Source organism: Protopterus annectens, chromosome 2.part1, assembly GCF_019279795.1.
Source record: "Protopterus annectens isolate FY-2018-M chromosome 2.part1, PAN1.0, whole genome shotgun sequence".
NCBI lineage: Eukaryota > Metazoa > Chordata > Ceratodontiformes > Protopteridae > Protopterus > Protopterus annectens.
Genome location: NC_056729.1, coordinates 1,673,964,106 through 1,673,987,977, shown reverse-complemented (window position 1 = coordinate 1,673,987,977; position 23,872 = coordinate 1,673,964,106).

Genomic DNA, 23,872 nt, shown 5'->3' with positions numbered 1-23,872 from the left:
TTTCACCTCACAAGCCCCTGCTTACACTTATCAAGGGTACTAGATCTTGTCAGAGACTTGGGATGCATGGCCAAGCTTAAAGAGGCCCTTGTGGTCATTAGCCTAGTGCACACCTACGAATCTATGAACCAATTCTCAAATGATATTGATTCTGAGTCTCATGACAGAAACAACATGTATATTTTATGATACTTAAAATACATTGCGTATGGCAAATTATTGTTTAAAACAGAGTACAGTACAGCAAATAACTAAAATAAGTGTCTAAGTGTAACTTTATATAGGTCAAAAGACAAAGCCAAACCTTGGACAGCTGGCAGGCACCCTGGGCAGTTCTTCAGACTGACACCCACTCAACTCAAGTGGAGGACAAAAAAAGTCTTCCTGAAGTTTTATGACCAAAATAGGCTTCCATTCTACTTTGAATTGCAACTGTAGCAAGCTCCTTGAAACAATTACTAACACAATGAGCTCTGCAAATGCAGGATCAGCTTTAATTTGAATGCTGCTGCACCTGCAATACATTAGCAACTGCTGACTGCACTTTTTAGCAGCCCGGAGGTCGCTCCTGGGATAGCTGCCCCTTTTGCTCTGTCGTAGTTACAGCTCTGAAAAAAAGAGATTTTTAGCAGCCCCCCCCGTAAACTAACAGACCACAGAAGATAGATTGGATAAAGTTTTTATGCAAGCATATTACATGTTATACTGTGAGGGGTAAGAAAATTTAATAAGCTTTTGAACTAAGCAGCTCTCACAAAACAGATTTTAGCAGCTACCAGCCACCCCATACAATAACAAGGCTACAGATTTGGTAAACGTTTTACACAAGTGAATTGCATGTTATACTGTGAGTGGTAAGAAAATTTAATCAGTTTATAAAGTAAACAGCGAAAGGCATGTAGTTTGATAAATGCAGTGACTGATTTTTTTAATTTAATAAGATATGACAGCAATTGATATAAAATAATATGCTAATGATACATGGGACTATTTCAACTTTGTGATTACATAAATAATCCAAATACTTCTTAAGACTGCCATAGCTTAAAGAAAGATTGCTGTGGCTTTTGTGCCAGGGTAAGAAAGGATTAAATATATTGCAAAATGTATATTGTTGATCTAGCAGATATCATAAATAATATTAAATGATAAAACACCAAGGGTTGTTAATGACAATGTGTGTACTACCTTTTGAAGAAAATGGAAAGATATCAATTTTAATTATTTATTTATTTATCCACCCTTTGTTAACTGGGTAAGTGAACTGGTCCAAAGATCCTCTTCAGACATGGGCCAAGCCTTTATGGTGACATGTTACAATGGGTTATGCATTGCAGAATGATAACACTACATTTTAAAAAGATGTGCTCTACAGAGTAGATCAGATATAGACATTGTAACTTACATTGAGTTAAACAGAAAGTGGCAATATTATAACATAGCCATAGCTAAGATAGGAAATGCAGTAATATTTATACATGTGCAGTTACAGATCAAAAATACAGCAATTCAGCAGTGTCACTGATAGCAACAAGTCTACCAGTTGCATTCTTTTTGCAACCCTTAGGGTTATTTAGGTATATCATAACATTTACATTTTTTCTCTGCAAAAAGGGTACTGAGTCTGTACAGTGACAGCAGTATTAATTGTAAACAGCTTTTGCATTTTTAATAGACTGTCACAAAACAACATTTTTTTTAATACGTCAGGTCTCTGGTATTGACAAAATATAGGTTAATTTTATAATTGCTTGATACATTTGTGCTGAGAAACAAAACTGAGGTTGATCATATTCAGTAACAGTGATTACATAGTATTCTCATTTGTCCTGTATTTGCCTAAACACAAAAAAAGAATAACTGATTTATAGATTAATTGCCTATAATATATTTCGATTTTGGAAATCATGTTAACTATAACAAAGATGAAGCACCAAGACTAGGAACTTATAAAGTCTTGTGAGTCTTTGTAAAGTAATGTACATGAAAAATTAACACTGAAGATAAGTAAGTATGTTCTGGGTAACATAGTGAAAGACAAGGTGATTAAACCAGTGGCCTTATTTGGCAAAAGAAAAAAATTGAACTATAGTTTTTAAAGGACAACAACAGAATATTCAAGCAGATTGCTCAACCTGCTGTCTCCTTTAGTCCCTGTTAGTTGATACAGCCTCAAAAAATCAGAACTGCAGCTTTAAATATTAATCCACTCAACTGTTTCAGCTCTTATGCTTATTACCTTTCCGTACTGTTTTACTTTCACTTTGAAAACCAAGTTAAAAATCCTCTAGCTGGCTCTTAAATGATGATGTCACATCTGCCAGAGCTCTTGCTATAGTTACAGGGACGTTTCCTCCCCCAAAGTGATGTAAAGACTGGCTGATTTGCATGCACTGTAGAAGAGCCAGTGGACCTCCCACATTGTGATGTCAGAGCTACCTTGCCCAGCCCACTCTTAACTTAATAAACATGAGCTGGTGCTATGTAGAACTACTTTTTATTGTAAGTGTATAGCATGCATTTGTTGGAGGGACTTCTGGAAACTTTGGATTGCCTGCATCTTCTCCTGCATTTTTGTACTTCATTGGTAAGGTAAGTCTTAAGAGCCCCTGTTTGTATGCATTCCTAGCCATGAAATTTAGGGATCCCGAGTTTGTCAGTGCATAGTGATATAGTTTATGCTTTCTGTTTGTTGAGAGTATCTACCACTTGCTTCAATATTTTATGCTGCTGCCGACTTTTTATAGCTTAGCCTAGTTTGTTTGTGTTTGTTTGCTGCTGGTGTGTTATATTGATGATTATTTGTTACTGCTGCTGCTTGGTTCTGTTTTGTATCTAATGCTGGTGTCTTCATTCTTAAATCGATGCCTTTGTGTGTGTGAATGCTGCCTTCTGGTTTCCCATGTCCCATGCAAGCAAGGGGCAAGTGTGTGTGTGTGTGTGTGTGTGTGTGTGTGTGTGAGTGAATGCAAGCAAGGGGCAAGTGTGTGTGTGTCTGTGTGAATGCAAGCAAGGGGAAAGTGTGTGTGTGTGTGTATGTGTGCATGAATGCAAGCTAGGGGCAAGTATGTGTGTGTGTGTGTGTGTGTGTGTGTGTGTGTGTGTGTGTGTGTGAATGTAAGCTAGGGGCAAGTGTGTGTGTTTATAGTGTATCATTTGTTAGCTATTTAACCAAACAGGAAGGAAAAATAAGTGGGAGTTTGATGCTTTGCAAAGCAGTGATTATTCCCAGTGCCATGGAGCTTGGTTCTATGATTATTCCCAGTGCCATGGAGCTTGGTTCTAAATTTGATAGGAGAAGTGCAACAAAAAAAGTCTCCCACTGTAAGGAAAGAAAGGCTGACAAGAAAACAGTATGTTAGTCTGGGTACCTGCTGTGAGCTGTCAATCACATGCAGATAATGGGTCAAATTACCCTTAGCTCTTTGACAGCTAGGGAAGGTAGGTGTGAAGGGGGAGGGGAGATACTTTGAAGAACTAGATTTCAACCTTCACAAAAGAAGTCAAGTTAGCATTTCTAAGAAGAAATGGCAATACAATTAACTTTTCAGTTCTGTTCTATAGCATTTGCACTGCTTGTATTTGAAGTAGTCATTGGAAAAGAATACAATTTTAACCAAAAGTAGGTGACTATAACACAGCAGTGAATGCCTGTAAAATCAGTGCACTGACAGGAGCTTTAGGGAAAAAGTGGCAGACATGATGCAATTTGTTTGAGACAAACAATGCATTCTGGGATGCTTACAGGCAGCCTAAACAATCAGAATTATTTCAAGATGTCAGACCCCATGTGGTCAGAGTCAGAAATTGCATATAAAAATATCTAAAAAGCTCTAAATAGTCCCAGAGTGGTGTTAAAATGTTGGAAACACCAAACCATGATGAAATAAACATGTTTTTTTGAGTCTGTGGGTGCAGTTCTCCTTTAAGTCAATTTGAGCTATGGCTAAGTAAACTCCCCTGATTAAGAAGACTTCTTCTCAAGATCTAATACAAATTTAAAAGAATGATGATATTCATGAATATGTTAAGATCTGAACAAGCAAACAGAGACAAACTGTTGCATTGCTACAATGTTAAAGAATACAAAGTATTTTATGTATTTGCAATAATGGCCAACTAAACACTTGCATTTAAGCATGCTAATCTGACACACACACACACACACACACACACACATGCACAAAATTAGACATATTGCACCACATGGTAAAATTCAGATTGGACATCTTAGTCTAATTTCAATGTGTCAGGAAACTACAAAAACTGTTTCATATATTTTTAGGACAATCCACAAGAAAATCAAATTGTTTTAAAAGGAATTCAGCAGTAGAAGGACTTTGGTAACTTTACAGAAACCTTCTGTTTTACAAAGGCTGATAACCAATATGCATTTTTAATTTGGGATGCATTTTCAAATAATTAAAGGTACCACAACCTGTAAATAATACTGATTGATTACAAATAGCTTGAACTGCACATATGAATTTTTTTCACAGTGATTTTCCCCCTAAAATTGTAGAAGACTACAAAGCATTTCATTTGGTAAGACAAACTTGTATTAAATTTGTTTTGCAGTTATATGTATTAGCATCAAATCTACTACAGTGGGAAATGAAATGAAATAAGTGAAAATAAGAGGATATGGAGATATTGGTCCAGTAACTTAAAAACGTTAGTATAAAATGTAAGGCTTGTATTTTTCTAATAATCTACTATGATTTTTTTTTTAAATCCTAGTTAATTACACTTGATAAGAAAAGTACTATATACTCTAAGGGGAAAACAAGCTTTAACATCTAACAAGAGTATATAGCTATGTGTAAAAATAGAAGAGTGACACGACATCTGAAACTGGAAATGACATATGACAATTTGTTTTTGTGAAACAACAAAAATATGGTTTACAATATTATTTACAAGAATGACAGATACAGATTTATAAGTCAGATAAAGCTCTTTATTTGAACATGTTACTTTGTTTTAATAGATAAATAATTTTGAGGGGGTGTTAGACAATTAATGAATGTGCTATTCTGTTCTACTGGTATGTAATGTGCATCTGCCCCAGATGTCTCTTTAAATGGATCTTTATGTATTGCATAAAGTACTGCCATTAGGAGATTGCCATTGTACAAGGTGAATTTAAAAAACTGCAAGGACTGTTAACCAAAAGACTGCATGTTTATGGAAACATCTGTGCTGAAAGGATAGCATCTTGTCATGAACAAGAAGAAATGTGTGAGTAGGACATGAGAAGAACTACATAGTTTTAGAAAGGAGCACTTGAAAATGATCATGTATAATGTACTGTAAATTCTGAAAATGTTTCATGGAAGTGAGTATTTGAGTTTTTGATACCTGCAAGACCATGAGAAGGATTACCTCATTCTATATAATTTTAGTGTAATTTATAAACAAGTAGAATTAGATCATCAGTCTGTTGTTTCTACATTAAGTATAAATTCCTTTACCTTTCTGGGTGCAGTTTGAGTGTGTCATACCACCTGTGCCTACATGACTCAATTAATAGCCAAGTAACTATTTATGTATGCAGTACTTTATGATGTTGAATAAATCCCTGCTTTCATCTTGTGAACCCTAATGAGTCAGGATTTCTTACAGATATGTGGTAGTAGGAGAACTGTCAAAGACTACAGGTAAATATTCAAGCCAGCAGAACTCTTAAAACAACACTAAAACTGGCAAGACTGTTCCTAAGTGATGAGAGAAGGTGAAAGATATTTGCTATTTTAAGCTCACAAAAAGAATCCCAAGTATGGGACTAACATATGCTGGACAGTTCTTCTCATGTCCTACTCACACATTTTCTTCTTGTTCATGGAGTTTTTTAAGTGCCTTAAATTTGGAAACATAGATAAAATTGTACACTAAATTATGAACCTATGCAATGACATGAGAGTGTGAGCCTTTTGAAAAGACTCTGAGATGTCTTTTACTGCATCTTAAGGAGCTATCAAGAGAAGTACCGCAAGATGTCTTTTACTAGATTTTTAAGCAGCAGTTGAGAGATGTGTTTTACTACATTTAAGCAACATTTGGGAAGAAGTAAAAGTGACATATCTTTGGGAAAGCAGGTGTGTGTATAAAATGCCCCAGTTAGACATTTCTGGTCAAGTGACTTGCTCAGAGTCACACAGTTGGAGGTAGAAAGACTCAAACCCTGTACCCCTGAGGCATCTCATTAAGAGCTTGGAGCCATAATCCACCACATGAACTGTAGACCTCTCTTCATTTTTTATTTTGTTTTGGTAATCAGTCACTTGACTTCTCATTGTATGGAAAATGCATGTCCATGCAACATACGTTATTATCAGCTGTCTGGCACTGCAGGCTCTGGGATGTTAACGAATTGGTTCCTGTAGTCTAAGTTAAAGAGTTTGAATCTTTTCATCTCCATTTGCCTATCGTACATCTGTGAGCAAGTCAAACAGTACTCCTGAATTACCCCTGAAAAGAGACTCTTTCTCAGTGGGTTTACCTGATGAAGAAATAGATTAACACTAGCATTTAAATTTTGTCACTTTTGGCACCCCCCCCCCCCCAAAATTACATTTGGCTTTGTCCAGAATTCTTGAGCAAAGGCACTGATTATTATTTTGGTATGTTCCTTGTAAAATGTGTGACTTTCTAGCAAGTTGTTGTACATTAAAGTCACTAAAGTACATGTCAGGCATGTTATTTTCAGCCTTTGTGTCCTTCAGAAAATGCTTGCCAATACAAATTTCTAGGTATATAACAGAAATATTGAAAACCTGTTCCTGATTTTTGGGTCTTTCTCTCTGATTCTTAAGCTAAGAGGCTGAGAAGGTGTGTGGGTATGCAATGGGATGTACTATGTGGTTCTCACAGTAGTGAGCTGAAATACACTTCTGGGTCATCATCTATGCATTTATTTATTCATTTTACTGCAAGCAAACATTTAAATGTATGCAGTTGTACAAGAGGCTGTAATTGATGGTCATGTACGCGTGTGTGTGTGTGTGTGTGTGTGTGTGTGTGTGTGTGTGTGTGTGTGTGTATCCCACATCCCAGAGTAGTTATGGTGCCAAGCAAAGAATTTAATGTAGTAAGCATATATATGCTCCCAATCCCTCCAAGCTACATGCTCTAGGGACCTAAACCTTGTCACCACAGTAAACAGAACATGCTGGAGGGATAGAGCCCTGTCCCATAGACTTCCCATACTCTGGAACAAACTACCTATCTATATCAAACAAAGCTCCTCATTAGCACCTTTCAAGAAAAATCTTGATGATTGGATGGGAGATAGGAAATTCACCCCGGGCATCACTTTTGTGGCTCTGCTTGACAGGGGCACAGGAAAATAATTTTCTCGGGTGGTGAAAGCCAGGGTACCTTTTTGGCTAGGCTTATATAGGCCTTAGGGCCAATAGCCTAGTACTTACCTATGAACCTATAAGCCATGTTTTTTGGGTACAACCCTTGCTTTCCTTGTTTTGTTAACTGCTGACAGTGTGCTTATTTGTATGTGAATAGACTTCACAGCATGAAGTATATGAGTTCAATGTTAAAATGTTATCTATGACTGCATTTTTAATTTAACTTGTTTTTTGTAGGCACAAGGATGTAAAATGTACTGTGATGGGCTACAACAGTTTGGAACTTAGTGCAGATGACATAAAGCTATGAGGTATTAATAAGCTGTTTCATGTAGTGCAGCTTTCGATTTACCCGGTTTTTGTTTGTTTAGTGAGAGTTTAACCAAGTAATTTCACCAGACAGTGAAACTGGGCTGCCCCTGAAGAGACACTTGTGTCCAGTAGGCTGTTCAAAGCTGTTAGCAGATTCATTGCACATTTATCTTTTAAATTCATGATCCCTTCATATAGCCCCTAATTAGTGCTTCATTATATGATATGACTATAAATCCATGTATATTTGTTGTTGTAGTTTAATGGCTTGTCAGGTGCATTTTTAATAAATGTGAATTTCAAAGGAAAAGAAGCTTACTGTTGTTTTTGCTATCTGTTTATAGTGGCAGAGAGTTTTGTTGTGTTCATCAAATGGCTGTCAGTATTTTTTAACTCCAAATCTCTGTGACCACTGTAAAAGTAAAGAAGAAAATAGTTTGTACACTGACAAGTTTCAACAGTGTTTTATGGTGACTGGGAAGAGACAGCCAATAATGAAATATTGTTATGGTTGCTGGGGTGGGGGGTGGGGGTCTGGTCTGTTACTTTGCCTAGGGCTCTATTTGACAATGATCTATCTCTGCTCTTATTGTTCAACTCTATATGAGTAAGCTACATATATATATATATATATATATATATATGTATATATATATATATATATATATATATATATATATATATATATATATATATATACCCTATCTTGTTTCTATATCTTTTTATAACCAGGTGAAGAGGCAACTCAGGAGCACTGTTTGACTTACCAAAAGTCATACAGGAGGCAAATGAAGGTAGAAAGAATCAAACTTTGCACCCATGACTAAAGGAAGCCGCTTATTAAAGGTTTAAAGCCTTAATTCTCTGCACTGATGACAGACCTTCACTTGAGTCTTCATTTTCTGATAAATCACTGGGGGTTAAAAATTACTAGGGTTTACAGTCAGTTAATAATGCCAGTTATTAGTTTCATTGTTTTTGTTGTTCAAATATTCAGAAAAATGCATGCTGATGCAAAACCTGTTGCTCTGTTCTCTTTATAAGTAAATTAGAATAGTTTATCTCTTATCTGTCATTGGTTTTGCAGAACATCACTGATTTTGCCTCTCCCTCATTAACTTACTGAGGACTACTGTCAGTCCATAATGCCAGTCATTACAGTTTCACAGTTTTTATTGTTCAGAGAATGCGTATCCATGCAACAATTATTGTGATTTAGAGTTATATGGCACTTATGTTATGCTGAGTACATAACTTCTTTATCTGATGTTGTCAATTTTCATTTATTCCTCAACATATGGTACAGAGTCCCAGCTACCTGGATCCTGAGTGGACTCTAAGGAAGGACAGAGTCAAAGGTTGCTCTTCCTCTTGAGACCAGATATAAATTGTAATGAGTAATAAAAGTATAAGGGTTAGCCCAAGTTGCAGCTGCACAAATATCCATGGAAGTTCTGGATAAGGAGGCTGATAAAGTCACTATGGACCTAGTTGAATGGGCCTTTAAGGGGTTAAGGTTATAGAAGAAGAAATACAATTGGTCACCCATCTTGATAAAGTTACTTTCAAAACTGGTTGACCCAATTTGGTTTCTGAAAAGGATACAAATAAGTGGTCAGAATTCTTAAATTTCTCAGATCTGTACAGATAGAAATGTAATTGTCTATGAACATCCAATAAATGTAATGTGTATTCGCCTTTTTTAGAGAAATTTGGAAAGAATACTGGAAGATTAATGGCTTGATTAATGTTAGATCCTGATGCCAACTCAGAAAGGAAGGAGGGGTTGGTTGTTAAAGACACTTTATCCTAGTGAAAAATTAAATAAGGAGGCTTAGAAGATAATGTGCAGACCAAAACTAGTGGGCTATGGCGGACGAAGTTTGTAGATGACTGCAAGCTGGGCACTGTCAATTCCCCTAGTGACCTGGACATCCTCCAAGAGGGTCTCATCCAAACAAAAATGACTGGTGCCAGAAACATGGTCTCAAGCTAAATACAAAAAAATGCATCATCACCCCCTTTGGGGAAAGTGACGTCCCCACATATTATCATATTAATAACAACGTCCTAAGCACACAGTCAGTCATGAGGGATTTGGGCACCCAGACTGATAGCAACCTAAGTTTTGACCACCATGTTGCTTCCATTGTATGCAAAGCTTTCTCCATGGCCCACCTCATAAGTAAGGGTATATCATCCAGGGACAAGGAGGTCATAACATCCCTGTATTATTCCCTTATAAGGTCCATTATTTAGTACAATGTCCCATTCAATATGTACCTCACAAAGTACATGCAGCAGCTGGAGAGACTACAGAGGTTCCTCACCAGGAGAATCCAGGGCCTCAAAAATCTACTATACACAGATAGACTAAAAGCCCTATCCCTCTACTCTTGTTCATATAGACTCCTCAGAGGTTACCTCTGTCTGGCATACAAAGCGATCTCAGATCCCGCCATGATGGGACTGCTGCATATCTGTAAGTCAAGTTCCACTGGAGTAACATGCACACGTGGCCTCAACCTTGTCTGTGATATTAATAGGACTTGTTGGTGGGACATATTTGTGTCCCAGAGACTCCACCATCTGTGGAATAGACTCCCTCTCCACGTTAAGCAGAGTACCTCTGTACCCCTTTTAAGCACAACCTGGATAACTGGATGGGAAATAGAAAATACATTCCTGGGATTCCACCCATGTCCCTGCTGGACAGGGGCATCAGGTGCTGATTTGTCTAAACATGGGCTAAACTCTTAGCCAGGCTTATATTGGGCCTCAGGCCCAATAGCTTAGTAACTTCCTATGATCCTATGATCCTATAAGGCTTGCAGTTCTGATACTCTTCTAGCTGATGTTATGGCTATGAGAAAAATAATTTTCCAAGTCAGATATCATAACTTACATCTTGTTGCAGGTTCAAAAGGTCTCTAAATTAGAGCCTGTATTACGGCAAGACCCCAAGGTAGAGTATGGTCTTTGAAGGGGAGCTTTAGTATAAAGGCTCCTTTTATAAAGGGTTTACAAAGATGTGAAGATACTAAGGTAGAATTACCAACTCCAATATGGAAATTGGAGCTAGCAGCTAGCTGAACCTTAACTGTAGAATGACTATCCCCCTTATTGGAAATGAAAGTCAGGAATTCAAGGATCTTATGTACTGGTGCTGAAAAAGGGTACATGTAATGTTGTGCCCAAAGGGCAAATCTTTTCCATTTGCTTTCATAGCTTTTTCTGGCAGAAGCCTTGTGAGAAGAATGTGACACACTGGAGATGAGAGCTTTGGCTGTCTGGCTATCAACGGAATTGGGGATATCATGCAGTTAACTTGAGGCCTGAGATGTCCAAGTGAGTCATATCTGTCGGGTGAGACAGGAGGTCTGGAACTGGATCCAGAATCCAAGGTGGGTAAACTAGATGAGACCAAAGGAAGGGAAACCAAATCTGTTGAGGCCAATAAGGGGCAATGAGAATGACTTTGCTCTTCAGTTGAGATGCCTTGTGTAGGAATATGGGGATTAAGGGGGGTGGGATAAGCAAAGAAGACACCTGGGGGAAAATCATGAAGGACAGCATCTCTCAGTGACTCCCCTGGTGTAGAGATTAGGGTTAAGAACCTGTTGCATATGCTGTTCAGAGGAGGTGCAAATAGGTTGTAGCATGGCTGGTCCCATTGGCAAAATATCATTTCTGCCACTTCTGTGTTGAGAGACCACTCATGAGGTAATAATATGGACCTGTTCAACTTATCTGCTATCACATTGGATTTCCCCAGTATATGCATTGCTATCAGAAATTGATTTCAAGCTGGCCATTGCCACACCTTCATAGCTTCTTGACACAAGTGGTAAGATCTAGTTCCTCTTTTTTTGTTGATATACCATACTACAGACATGTTGTCTGCTTGAATCACAATAGTCTTGGAAGGGAGAGAGAGTCTTGGAATGCCTACAATGCTAGGAGCACTGCTCTGATTTCTAGCAAATTAATATGCAAGTTAGCCTCTTTGGGGGACCACATTCTTTGAACAGTCTTACCCAAGAAATGCCCCCCACTCCCAATCTGGGAAGCATCCATAGTCACTATGTCCTTGGGTTGAGGGAGGATGAATGGACGACCTTGCAAAAGGAGTGAATCCACCACCAAAGGAATCTCTTGCAAGCCTGAGTTATGTTGATCTTGGTGGACAAGCATTGTTTTAAGATGGACCACTGGGTTGCCAATGTCCACTGAAGAATTCTCATATGCTACCTTGCTAGTGGAAGCAGAACTGTCACTGCTGACATGGACCCCAGGATTTGCAATATCTTGCGAGCTGGTAAGGATGAACCCTAAATTATTCTGCCAACTTGGAAATTAATGGTTTTTAACTCTCTGTAAGGGCAGAGGTGCTATCACTGATGTGTTGAAATTGGCTCCTATGAATTCTTGACATTGAGAAGGTTGAAGTTGAGCATTCTTGTGACTGATTGTGATGCCCAGATTGAAACAAGTGTGGAGTACATAGTCTTGAGCTTTTATCAGTTGATGTTCTGTCGAGGCGGTAAGGAGCCACTCGTTTGCATATGGAAACATTCAGAATCCCTGCAGTCTGAAGTGAACTGCTACCACTGCCATGCATTTGGTAAACACCCTGAGGGCTGTGGTGAGACCAAAGGGAAGTGCTCTGAACTGGTAGTGACTTGGCTCCCAACCTGAAGTGTAGGTATCTCCTGGACCATCTGTTCATTTGTATGTGATAGCACGCATCCTGGAGATCTATAGAGCACATTCAGTCGTCCCTATGCATGAAAGGCAAAATGGACTGAACCATGACCATCTAAAACTTTGTACGCTGAACTGACTTGTTCAGAACATTGAGATCCACGATTGGTCTCTAGTCCCCTGCCTTTTTTGTCACTAAAAATAATCTTGAGTAAGTTCTTGATTCTTTCTGGTCTTGGATGACTCTTTTGTCTAACAGCTTTTGTATTTCTAAAGCTGCTGCTTTCCTCTGACTAGGTGGAATCTGAGAATTGTGTTCTGTAATGGCAGTGGTAGGGAAAAGGGAATTATATAGCCTCTGGAAATGATCCTCTGCACCCAAGTATCTTTCATTAAGTCTAACCAGGCTCTCTGGTGCAGGGATTAACAACTCCCAACTGCCTCCAGAGGTGGGAAATTGGGCCTCCACTCAGGAGCACTGACATGACATGTCAGAGAAAGAATCTCTGTGCACCTGGTTCTGTGGGCCTCCTCTGCCACATGGGCAGTGTCTTCCATTAGAGTTCCCCCCTTTACTTGGGGGACCTTTCTCCACATCGATCATGGAAAGGACCCTGGGATTTCTTGAACTACATCTTTTGACCACCTTGCTGATTTCTGGAGAAGGTTCTTAGAGGAGTTGAAAAATGTACACCAACAGCAGACAGAGTCTTTAGAGCTTTCTCACACCTGGAGAGTGTTGGGGCCAAACAGCAAACTTCCATCAAAAGCAGCACTGATGAAGGATGAGTTGAAGTGATCCACAAAATTACGCAGGTGCATCCAGGCATGTCTTCTGATGGAAATGCCTGAACCCGCCACACTTGGAGCTCCTTCAGCTGCATGTGAAATGAGCCTCATAGATGAATTTGAAATGGACTGAAGGGTGGCTAACTGAAGCAACAGAAGACTCCACCTCAGCAATACTAGTCCCTGAGAGGGTTTTTGAGAATTCCTTGATTAAATTCCTCTGTAATCTGGAAAAGTGCACCAAATAGTTCAGGGACCTTAATGCAAAGGTTGCTGATGCATATACTCACTTCCCAAATCTGTCCAGCATCCTAGATTCCCTGTTAGGGGGGTGGACAGAAGAACTCTGTTCCATGAGTTCCTTTTTTGGTGGCTGCCTCCATGACCATAGCATCTACAGGTACTCCTTCGTTCCAAAACTCCCTTCCTTTCAGTGGTGTCAGGATCCTAGCTGGTCTCTTGGGGATCGGCTCTAGAATCTGGTTCCTTCCACGCCCACTGAAAATTAAACCAATGAGCTCATCAGTGGGTGGAGTCACCCAGGAGGTAGATGGGCCAGCACCAAAAGCCTTCAGGAATACCAGTTCCTCTTGAGAAGGGCTGTTGGAGGACCCACCACCCTGTTGTTTCAAGATTTCTAAATTGTCTCCAAATGAGACATCATCAGGTGGTGATCTTGAGGACCGTTCCCCTTCAGTGAAATCCATATCTTCCATGACTAATTCCTGAGGAGAGTCCAAGCACCTCCTCTTGCACTTCCTCTTCCTAAGGACTTCTTTGGTGGGATGCTCCAGAGAAGTATCAGAAGAGATAACAATGCCCCATGGGGTTGCCTGGAGATTTTGTGGTGGCAGCCCCTTTGGAGTAGAATTCTGAGGCTCACAACACAAAGACATCTGAGAAACAGAAGGAAGATCTGAGGGGGGGGGTGACCATCTGATCTCTAGACAAAATAACTCTCACCACCACCTGAAAGGCCGAATACCCCGGGGAGAAAGAATCCATCGGAGCCAAGAAGACATGCTTCTGGACCGATGGTTCCTTCTGACCCAAAGACACCATCCCTGAGGCAGGAGGTTTATGGGAAGAAAGGATCGAATATAGGGAGCTATGTTGGCAAGTCACTTTGCAAGCAAATATTCCACCAGGACTAAACGAAAATATTTCTATAGTTCCCTTATTGAAAATAAGATCCGCTAAATTATAAACAATCTTTGGAGTTTACTGGGTATTGTTTTCATCATAATAATACATTCTTACTTCTAAAATTGTCATCATTTATGTTTTTAAACTTTTTAAGGCATTTTATATGAAACACTTTAACCAAGGTTTTACATATTTCTTAACTGTCGTGGTATTTAAATGCTTTGTTTTAAATCTGTTGTATACCAAGAAAAGCCAGTAGAAGGAGCTCAAATGTAATATTCAAGCAGTATTTATATTCATTTTTATAGTAAACAGAAATATTTATTTATTTTATTCATTTCTTAAACCAGTTTATAAGTTTTGATAAAATTCCATTGCATTTTACACAGAACATATTCATATATTTATATTTTTTATGATGAAGGTTTTTAGTTTGTTTTTAGTATTGTTCTTATTGCAAAGCATAGCATTTTTAGAATGTTCTTTTAAATGTTTTACTAAATGGTATTTAAGTTAATTGGCAATTTAGTATGCAAATGAAATGTATATAGGGGTCCTTGACAGTAGTAATCTACATCTGATGAAGGCTGAAACGAAAACGTATTGTTCATAGAGAGCGTTTTATGTTTTGTCTTATTTTGGCTGAATAAAGTTGTGAATTTGATTTATCAGTGCCTGGCTACGTTTCTTGGGTGCCTTGGATTACTTAATTAAAAACAGAGTGAGAGTGAGACTGACCTGGCAAGGACAGTACTACCTTTTATAGTTGAGGTGAACTCCCGTGGCACAGATAAACACTTGGCCGTATGCACAACAAAAAGATGGCTGCTGCTGCTACTGTCATATTTTTCCTTTTTATTTAAAGGTTCACTTTGCAGCCTTGTGCTCAGTGCCACTAAGTTATGTCTTTATGTTGCCTGTTTATCTTTCAGAAAGAACATTTATATTCCACTGATCTTATGAGCTAACGGAGTGTTGTAACATCTCTACTTGTACTACTCCTGATTTACCTTCCTCTACATTCCTTCCATTTCTTTCACCGTTTGCCCCTGGTGTGCATACTATGGTGAGGGAGTACAACAGGTCTCTATCCTAGGCTCTAACGAGCTAATCCTAGGTCATGTATGCCCTCTTCTGTTGTTGTGAAAGCATTAGCCATGGTTCCATCTTGACCTCTGCCCTGTGGTACATGAAAGGTTTTAGATGAAACATCATTAAAGGTGTGTGGTCTTTATAGTGATAGACTTGATCTGAACAAGCATAAATTCCCTGTACCAGACTGAGATCTCTTATAAACAAAATTGCTTAGGGAGATCATATCAGCAGCAACTAACTGACCAGACATGCTTTTTCAGATGGTGGTCAGATTGTGTAGCCCAATCTGTCTCACTGCCTGACAGGCTTTGCCTTCTCACCAACAAAGTTGCCACTATAAGATTTACACTTACTTCTGATTCCAGTGACATTGCTTTAGTCTTTGACATGTTTTCTTCCTCTTCAAGGTTTGTGTTTGATATTCATTATTACATAATTTCAAGCTTGCTCACCATGACTTGATGGTTAGTCCCTTGTCTTCTATGCATATTATTTCAAGCCATTAGTAATTTCCTTGAGGTCTGTGACTTTTCCAGCTGCTTTGAAGTAGCCTGCTGTAAGAATCATCCATGGATCCAAATGTTGTTGATACTTCTGCCTTGTGTTGAACCTGCTTTTCTTGTGTAAGTTGAGAAAGTTGACTATAGATTACACATCTTGGGTCCTAGTTTATAATCAGTGGACTCGTAGACCCAAATCAGTCCAGTTTTCACTCTTTCCATACCACTGAGACCACTGACATTAGAGTATTAAATGATCTAATGATGGCAAAAGACCAGCACTGTTACTCATTTATGGTCCTGCTGGATTTTTTGCAACTATCAACACAGTTATCATGACAACCTGATCAAGCACTTACAGTTTTACAGTGATTTATCCTCTATAGGGCTTGGGTGGTTGCTTCCTACCTCTTAGGCCATACCCTGATTGTGGTCTTGAGATTCCACTCTTCTCATGCATGCCCCCATGAGTACAGAGTACTGTGGGGTGTAATCTTGAACCCTGTATTTTTCCCTGTGTTTCATAGGATCACAGGAGATTACTAGCCTAATGGCCCTAGTGCCCTTACAAGCTTAGTCAAGTACACAACTCCTCTTCCCAAGAATATCAAGGTATTAAGCAGAACTAACTCAACAACTACTGCCCCTGTCCAAGAGGGACACAGGTGAAATTCCTGGGGTGAATTTGTGGTTTCCTATCCAGTCATCCAGATTACAGTTAAATAGGGTCAGCTTCATCTGAATTAGAAGTTTGTTCTAGAGGAGAGATAACCTCTGCGAGACACATCTGTCTCTCCAGCAAGTCCTGTTGATGTCACATTCCAGGTTGAATTCCTTAGAGCAGGTGCATCTTATACCATTTGATTTATGAATGTGCAACATTTCCATTAGAGCAGGATCTGAGATTGCTTTACATGTAAGGCAGAGGTCACCTCTGGGTGGTCTGTAAGACACAGAGTATAGTGAAAGTGATATCAATCTGTTAACGTATGACATATGCTGAAGACCCTGAATTTTTTTGTAAAAAATTGAGGTCTTTCCAGTTGCTGCAAGTACCCAGAAGGTACATACCAAATGTATCATTGTACTCTATTACTGGCCTGATGAGTGAGGAGTACAGCGGGGTTATAACGTCTTTTTTTCTGGATGCAATGCCCTTACTTATGAGGTGGGTGATGACAAAAGCCTTTCTTATCACTGTGGAGATGTGGTGGTCAAAGAAAAGGTTGCTGTCAACCTGTATTCTCAAATCTCTCACCACTAATTACATGCTTAGGGTCTTGTTATTAATGTGGTAATTTGCAGGGACATCACCCTTGTTGAAGGGGATGATAATGCATTTTTTGCATTGAGTTTTAGCCCATGACTTTGGCACCAGTCATTTGTCTGTGTAAGTCCTTCTTGTAGTTTGTTGACATTATTTGGGGACTCGACTGCACCTAGTTTCAAATCATCAGCAAACACGTTGTCTTTTGTTTTAGCCTGTACATCTGAGAAGTAGATTCTAAACAATAGGGGCCCCAGCACGCATCCCTTTGGAACATCACTGGTTACGGGTTGGCTGGTGGAGGTAGAGTCACCTATTTTGACTGTGTGCATGTTATCAGTGAGCCACTTTGCAACCCACCTGACAATATACGGGTTGATCTTCAGCTAGGTGAGTTTATCAATGATGCCTGAGTGGAGAATCATGTGAAAGGCCTCGGCCAAGTCCTGTAGGCCATATACATGGATTTGCCATCATCCGGGGCTTTGGTGACTGTCTCAAAGAAGCCTACCAAGTTCAAGAGAAAGAAGTCCACCAAGTTCAAGAGGCAGGATCTTCCTTTAACATAGCCAAACTGGGGTTGGGTCAAGCATTTGGAGGTCATCTCCTGTATCTTTGTTGATAAGGTCAATGATTATTGTTTCCAAAGCCTTGCAAATTAGGCTGGTCAGGCTTATGGGTCTATAGTTCCCAGGGTCTGTGGAGGTGCCTCCTTTATGTAATGGGATGACAGTTGCTGTTTTCCATTCAGCAGGTACAAAACCAGTGCTTAGACTGTGGTTAAAAAGAGTACCCAGTGGTGCAGCTAGATCCTGTTTTAATCCATTTAGAAAGCAACCTGGGATATTGTCAGGTCCCATAGAGGCTGTGTTTTTGGCTTTGAAGACAGCATTTATGACCTGCTCCTTGGAGATACTAGGTGGAGGGAAGGCGGTAGGGATGCTTTGGTGGATATGTGATGAAGAAAGGGTGGAGAGGTTTTCAGTGAACCTATTAGCTAGCAGGCTGGCTATTTCTATGGGTTCAATATATGTGGTGCCATTAGAAACCAGTTCTGCGCAGATCTTTGTTTTTCTTGTAAGGTTTCTGACATAGCTAAAGAAGGTATTATGGTTATCTTTAGAGAAGGAGGCTAATTTGGATTCATAGTTAGCTGTAGAATGCCTTACAAGGTGTCTTATTTGCTTGTTTAAGCTGAGGCGGGAATGCTTCCAATTCAGAGATTGTTCCTTCCTGCTCTTGGACAACAATTTCTTTCTGTTATTGTCTAACCCGTTAATGGCGGATGCTCACCAGGAAGGCTAGTTCTTTCTTGAGGATTTTGTTTTGATCCTATCAGGTAAAGCTAAGTCGATACATTTGTATACATGCTTATACAAGGCATTGGCGTAAATCGCAGTGTAGGTGTCCATGCCATCAGTTAGGGCAGGGGCTTGAAGCTATTAGTACAGTCACATACTACATTGCAATTGTCTTTGGAGATTTTGTTTAGTCTAGTTGCTGCTAATGAGAGGTCAGATGTTATCGTTACTTCTAATGAGACTGATTTATGGTCAGACCTCACTAAGGAGGGGTGTACACATGGGGTGGTGCAATGATCACCCATGTTACTGAGCACCACATCCAGAATGTTTGGGTTCCTTGTGGGGGTGTTCATCAACTCTAATGCCCTGGACCAGTTGGTTAAGTCCAAGAACCTTTGGGCAAGTGTGTTAGTACATGTAATCTTGAGCAATTCAAGTAAATCCAAGTATGCAGTGTGGGTATCCTGGTTCATGGAGGGGGTCCTATAACTGACAATAACTTGGAGAGGGGTCTTACCTACAATCAGTTGGACCTGGATTAGTTCAAGGGAATTGTTTTGTTTAACCAATCTAGAGGTGTATTTATCTTTGATGAATATTGATACTCCACCTCCTTTAGTTCTCATACCTTCAGATTGTGGTCTGAATGTGTGGAAGGCATTATAACCCGGTATGGCCAGTGTGCTTTCCATGGCCTTAAAACAAGTCTCTGTGACTGCACAGATGTCAGCATCTTCTAAGGTGAGGGCTGCTTCCTGTGAGTTCAGTTTTAGGTTTAGACTCCTAGAATTTAGCAGCATAACCTTGAGGTTGCTTTTGAAGAACTTTTTACATCAGGAATTTTGTTGTTGTGACATTGCCTACAAAGGCACTATGGGGGAGTCAACAGCCTTAGCCAGTAACCAAAATCACAGAGGTGACAGATGAAGACCACCTCTGGCAAAGCACCGTGCTTTATCTACCATGTCATCCTAGGTTGACAGGTATTGGATCCCCTTAGAATGACACCAGAAACTAAGCCAATTGTTGAAGTCATTTTTTTTATATTGTGGTAGCATCTTAGGTGAAAGTAGTATGCTGCTCAAGGCAAGTCTCTCTTCATATAGTCCAGTGAGGTATGTCTCATATCATTCACACCAACATGAACTATGACAGAGACATAACAATACTTGTTGTGGACAGACTTGAGTGCATGTGCAATACGGTGGATCCTGGCACCCGATAGACAGCTGACCATAACATTCTCCTTGTCCAGCATGGTGAGTGGGACATCTGTGTGTCTCACTATAGCGTCACCTATGACCAAAAAGTTTGGTTTAGATGTGCTTTGCCTTAGGGTTCGTTTGGTGAGACACTTGTGTTTGGGTTTTATGTGTATTGAGTGATGTAGGTACTGTATTAGGTGTAGCATGTTTGTGTGCCAGAGGTCTCTGGTGTTTAGGTAAATTTCTGGTGGGTACATTTTCATATGATGGTTTATGTGTTGAGACCATGGTTTATGCAGGAGGTGCAGTATGTGGTCTGACAACCTGTTCAATGTCACTGTTCTGTAAATGAGATAACAAGGATTCCAAATTCTTAGTGGAACTGTTTTATTACTGCAAGGTTTAGCACAAAGATGCAGTCAGAAGGACTGATATGAAATATGATGAGCCGTGTTCATTTTTCTTTTCTTGTTGCATTTATTTAGTGAGAGTATTGACTGCCATGTCAAGAGACAGGCTGGGTTATCTGTTGTAGTTGTCATGTGTAATAATAGAGTGGTTTAGGAGTAGTGGCTTGTTAGTGTACATGAGGCAATTGCTACACTGCCTTAGGATACCCATGTCAATCAGGCTGGCAGGAGAAATGGAGGAGAACTGACCATTCATAATACTAGGTGTAAATTTGCTTACTTTAATGAGGAAGGATGTGGTTTAATTGGGGGCTGGGTCTATACTATTGGGGTGTCATGGGGTACGAGACTATTAGGGATTAGGAGATTTCAGTTAAAGTGGCAAATGCTGTAGAAAGCCCAGCTGAGGTGCTCTTTGAGCAGCTAAGCACAATTTAAGGGACTTCTCAGTTGGAGCAGGGCAGCTTTTAAGGGAAAATAAATCTACTTTAGCTTTTGCATATATAACCGCCAATGGTTACCTCCACTGCCCGGTGACACGTGAAGGTGCGCTACGTGCAAACAGATGCCTCAGATTTCTCAGATGAAGATAGTAGAGCAGTGGCTGATTGCCAAACTCTCTGGAGCTGTGTTAAAACAAGTGCAAACACATGCAAACTTGGGTCTTATATAGCAACTGTGAGAATCCTTTTTTAAAACAAGTTAAGCAATTTTCAAACAAGCTGGCCAATGGAAATACTCAATACTGAGCCTTATTCCTACAGTCTCCAACACAGATGGGTCCTTTGCTACACTTCTTCTGCCATAAGGGTGCAGGGGGCCTCTTAATGTAAGATGGCTGGTTTTACTGCTCAGATCAGTGTTTGTGTTGCTCTTTGGAGATCTGATTAGAGGGAGGTATGTAGCACATAATTGCTGTGCTGATTATATGAAGTTATATCTCTCCTTTCTTCAGGACAAAATTACAAGCATGTTTTCCCTTGCAGATAATTTGAAGATTACTCATCAATGGTTAGTTGTTAGCTGGCCAAAGCACAACACTTGCAGCACTGAAGCCACAACAATACATGCTACTTTGAGGCATTCATCTGGTTTGCCTCTTTCATCTTACACCCTTTATGTTGCCCGTAGACTTGGATGAACACTTAAGATGCAATGTTTGGTTGTAGTCCTGTATATATGCAGCTAACATTCAGGTACCAGGTTTCAGCTGTCTTTAAGTCATATTGTTTCTGTCTGTGGAGTATTTCTAGATTCAAGCTCTTAAAATCTCTAGAGGTTCTCTCTCTGGTTGTTTATGGCTTCTCCCACTTTGACTTATGTAATGTGCACTACCTGGGAGTTTTTCATACTGAGATTGATTGACTATAACTAGTGCAAAACTACCTACTGGTACATCATGCCATATTGTCTTTTAAAATCCTGGTGCTGGTATTTGTCCATGCATGACCTGCTCACTCAAGTGAAGCAGCTTATTGTACTGTATTGCCCAGCCTGAGTATTGCAGGCAGCTTATAAGGAGCTGGAAGTGGTTCTACAGTTGTGTTTGAAAACATATGGCTATTACTCTTCTGCATTTTGGGTACAACACCTATGAAACCTACTACCATGGTTATTTTAGAAGTGCTTAGCCTTCACCTGCTTGTGGAGATCACTCTCAAGTGCTTTCTGTTCTTGTTGGCATTTACTGATAATACAGTCCCATGATTTCTTTTAAATGTCTTATCTTTTTGCAGTTATGATTTTTATTGATAAAAGTTTGGTTTGTACTTTGTATGCATGTATGCGTGTGTGTCTGTTATACATACATATATATATATATATATATATATATATATATATATATATATATATATATATATATATATATTATTTCCTAATGTTTTATTGCACATGATTTTTCTGGAATTTGGCTTTGTCTCTATCTGCTCTTTTACTGGTGTTTTCTATTAAACACAGTATGAAGATGAAGTATCTTAGATAAAATTTAACAAAAATACCTTGAAATGACTGTTTACAAACAGCATTTAAAAATGGCTCAGTGTACTACCAGCTTTAAAGGAAACATGTCTTTATGTCATACAGAATTCTATGTGTCTGGGTTTCATTGTCAGCCAGCATTAAAGGTCTGAAGATGCTATGCAAATAAAAGAGTCCTTTGGTGTTTTAATGGCTCATTAATTTAAACCTTTCAAGGTTTTATTTGAGAAGCAATGCATAATGGAATATGAGTTAACAGCTGTTGCAATGAATTCATCCCAGATACTTAACTGGAACTATGCCGTCTAAAGACCGCATGTGCTTCCTGCTGAGGGAATACATTTCCAAAGGAGGAAGAAACTGTGTGGGATACCCAGTCTCTCAGCTAACAGCTCAGGTTTAAGAGGTCAAAACTGTCTGTTTTGTACTATCAGCTGATGGAGAGTCTTTGTTCAGCACAAGCTGTTCCTTGTTGCTGTATGTAATGATCTGCTACTATTTATGTAGTGATATTCTACTCCTCTGACAATTTATTATGAATATAAAAATGTAGTTTTATTATTGCAGGTTTAGCACAAAGATGCAGTCAGAAGGACGGATATTAAATATGATGAGCCATGTTCATTTTTCTTTTCTTGTTGCATTTATTTAGTGAGAGTATTGACTGTCATGTCAAGGGGCAGCTGCAGTGGTGCAGCAGTTAGTGTTGCTACCTCACAGGAAGAGGTTCTCTGGTTCAATCCTCAGCTGGGGTGCCTTCTGTGTGGCGTCTGCATGTCCTCCCTGTAGTCGTGTAGGTTTCCTCCTGGTGCCCTGGTTTCCTCCCACATCCCAAAGACATGCTGCAGGTGGATTGGACACTCTAAAATGGCCCTAGGCATATGTGTGTGCCTTCTGTGGAAGGTTGGGTGCTGGGCTGGCAACTCAACACTGTAAAACTCCACTGCCAGTCATGAGCAGACAGGTGATCCGCTGTGGAGACCCCTAACCAGGAAAAGCTAGAAGAAGAAGAAGAAGATTGACTGCCATGTCAAGAGAAAGGCTGGGTTATCTGTTGTAGTTGTTGTGTGTAATAAATCTGTTGTAGTTGTCGTGTGTAATAATATCTTTTAATCAGCGAGGTTTAGTGGCGAGTTCCAGTAACACAGAGATCCTCGGCATTTGGACCAGGGAGCCAAAAGCTAGAAGAAGATTGACTGCCGTGTCAAGAGACCAACTGGGTTATCTGTTGTAGTTGTCGTGTGTAATAATATCTTTTAATCAGTGAGGTTTAGTGGCGAGTTCCATTAACACAGAGATCCTCGGCATTTGGACCAGGGAGCCAAAAGCTAGAAGAAGATTGACTGCCGTGTCAAGAGACCGACTGGGTTATCTGTTGTAGTTGTCATGTGTAATAATATCTTTTAATCAGTGAGGTTTAGTGGCGAGTTCCATTAACACAGAGATCCTCGGCATTTGGACCAGGGAGCCGTGTCCCTGCAGGGCCAACAGTGGCTGTGTTTGTTCTACCAGTTATGTGCTGGGATGAAAATAAACAGAATGGCTGATTCTGAATACATATTCCATGTTCCAAGTTTTTTTTTAAATTTTTTTCAGTGTGAAGGCATACATTGTGCATATATGCCTACAGAGATGTGTGTGTGAGTATACGTCTAGTTTGAAACTGTAGGGTAAGTTGATAAGCTCATGTGGTTTAAAGTCAAACTCAAGTGAACTGGCAAGTATCAAAATGTGAGTCTTTTAAACCCATAAAGGTAAAAAGATGGCTATTATTACATAAATAAACCGGACGTACA